Source organism: Orycteropus afer, unplaced genomic scaffold, assembly GCF_000298275.1.
Source record: "Orycteropus afer afer isolate SDZICR_OR568_19922 unplaced genomic scaffold, OryAfe1.0 scaffold00045, whole genome shotgun sequence".
Taxonomy (NCBI): Eukaryota; Metazoa; Chordata; class Mammalia; order Tubulidentata; family Orycteropodidae; genus Orycteropus; species Orycteropus afer.
In genome coordinates this window covers 9,152,935-9,155,522 of record NW_006921632.1, presented here as the reverse complement: position 1 = coordinate 9,155,522, position 2,588 = coordinate 9,152,935, and the positions used below count along the sequence as shown (strand labels likewise).

The following is a 2,588-nucleotide window of genomic DNA, read 5'->3' as shown; positions in this document are numbered from 1 at the left end:
GTATTATTATTAACATTTTATAATTGGGAAAAACTAAGGCTTATCAAGGGTAAATAACTCGCTCAGGATCATACAGTCACCAATCATGTATTTAGGAGTTGAACCCAGGCAGTCTGGCTTCAGATACCATGCATTGAACCGTGGTGAGATGCTACCTTCAGAAATTGTGTAGCAAAGCAGACATTGGTGCAATACGAATGTCATCATATCTGTCATAATCATGATATTTATTTCTCTTCCTAATGTTCTGTTTGATGGCTAGGCCATAATACTTGGGCTCTAGGGGAATATTGGTGTCTCAGCAAAGATTTCTAATGGCCCTTAAGCCTTTATCTGACAGAATTTTATTGTTGTTGATTCTTTTTTAATGATACTGTGTTTTCATTCAAGAATTCCTATACAAATATTTCAGTGACATTGGTTATGTTCTTCATAATGGATTAACATTCTCATCATTTCCATTCTTCTTGTTGTATTTCTATTAACCTAGTTTCCCTGACCCTTACCATACCATCTTGGTGTTAAAGTACTTGTTGACCATTTGGTCTCATGTAGATGATTTTTTTTTTTTAAAGGAGTGTAGTGCTCTTGGTTGATGTTCTTGATTTTGTGAGCCAAAGTTAAAAGGTGATCCATCTCAGGGACTAGTTTTGGTGCAGACTTTAAAGAGCATCTCAGGGAAGTCCTCCAGTCTCAATTGGTCCAGGAAGTCTGCATATTTTAAAACTTTGAGTTCTGTTCCACATCTCTCTCCCATTCTGTCAGGCTCTATCTGTGGTGGCCCTGATCAGAATGGTGGGTAGTGGTAGCTGGGCATGCATCATCTAGTTCTTCTGGTTTCAGTGTAGACTGTTAGACCTGCAGAGTATTTTCTTCTTTGAATCTTTGGTTTCCTTCTTTCTCTTTTGCTCCATAAGAGCAGAAACCTTAGATGGCTGTTCTTAAGCTTTAAACACTCCAGATGGCTGATGCTTGGGATCTCACAAAGACCACTGAGTAGTAAGAATAGAGCAGACCAGAGAAGTTCTCAATCCTTGTATGTAACCTTATGCTTTCTCACTCTGATTTTCTGTATTGTCCCATTAACTCAGAAAACATTGGGATTTTCTTTTCTTTTTTTTTTTTTTTGAGTAAAAATATTGGACATCTCACTTAAAAGTTTGGAAACTGCCCAGAAGCCACTCTCTTCTTTTCAGGAAACTATCCTCTCTTTTCCCCTTCTCTAGGTAGGTAGGTAAATAGGATTAAAGAATAAGAATATTTTAACTTAAAAGTTGCCTTAAAATAGATTTCTAATCATGAAAGCATAGAGAGGTTAACTCGTGTATGCTATTTGTCATAAGCAAACACATTAGGGCTCCATCTCTTCTACATACTTGGATAATATTCAAAAAATTATATATTGACCTTTTTATGTCAAATTCTTCTGTGAGTTGGATCCAACTCCATGGCAGTGGTTACATTTGTGTGTGTGTGTGTGTGTGTTTATCATTGAGTATTTGAGAGAAATACCAATCTGAAAATGATGCCCATTTTAACTCTTCTGTATGTCCTCAAAAATTGAAATGAAAGAGGAATTATTGACAAGGTATCTAGAATTGTATTTTCTATGGACAGGGACTGCCATTTTCATAGTGAATCTCTGAGATTTTTATACTTGTTTAATAAACTTCAGTCCTTCAGATGGGCATCACTGTTTATTGTATCCTTTGCCAACCTTGATATACTCCTTTAGCTGTTGGAGGCAGGACTAATTCTGGGATGACTTAGTTCCATACATAATTCTAATATATTCCTGTGCAGTTATAGAAACATGCTTCACTGCTTGGTTCAGGGACTTCTTTTCACCAAGAAGATTGTGCTTGTAAGATCATAGTGACCATGACCATTTGGTTAAGTAACTAATAATGGATATATTTCTCTTTCAATGTGAACATGTCAATGCACCTATTAAAACTAGGACATAAGCAATTAAAAAATTGATATTATGATTCATTTTTTGTTCCACACAGGAAGAATTTAATGGAAAACCTAACTCCCTCTTTTTCAATGATGGCCAGCGAAGAATTGACTTTGTTCTAGTGTATGAAGATGAAAGTAAAAAAGAGAACAATAAAAAGGGTTCAAATGAAAAACAAAGGGTAAGTTTTTTATGCTATTTTCTTTTTATTCCTTATAATTTGCAAAACAGGGGGAAAGGTGCAGTATTTTTGTATGCAATAAAATGAATGCTGCTGTTTGAGATATCTTAGACTAAACATATTTTCAGACTTTCTCTGTTCATTGTTCTCTAGAGGCATGTTAACAAGTTCTTTTTTGTTTGTTTGTTTTTTTATTTGAAGCAGAAACTTCTTTAGGCATCTTAGCCTCAGTTGCTTTCACACTGAAGACAATCTTTCTTTCAAGAAATTGTTCTTTGTATTGAGTTAGAAGAGATGTACATTAAAAGCACACCTAGTTATTTGCAACTGAGTGGGAAGGGAAGCTAGTGATTAATAATACCAACAAAAATTATAATTAGCATTAATGAATGCTCCTCCCCAGATATTTTCTTATTTAATTCTTAAAACAACACTATGAGGTAGATC

The 2,588-nt window shown here is 34.9% G+C and overlaps 1 protein-coding gene across 1 annotated transcript in view; it reads left to right on the top strand.

Annotated features, from left to right (window-relative positions):
- The first annotated feature begins 2,018 nt into the window (after positions 1 to 2,018).
- ANO6 (anoctamin 6) overlaps positions 2,019 to 2,588 on the top strand; it is a 131,333-nt gene continuing 130,763 nt past the window's right edge. Inside the window, exon 1 of the mRNA XM_007937913.2 lies at positions 2,019 to 2,141. The gene's annotated coding sequence lies outside the window, so the exon portion shown is untranslated. The remainder of the gene's footprint in view (positions 2,142 to 2,588) is intronic.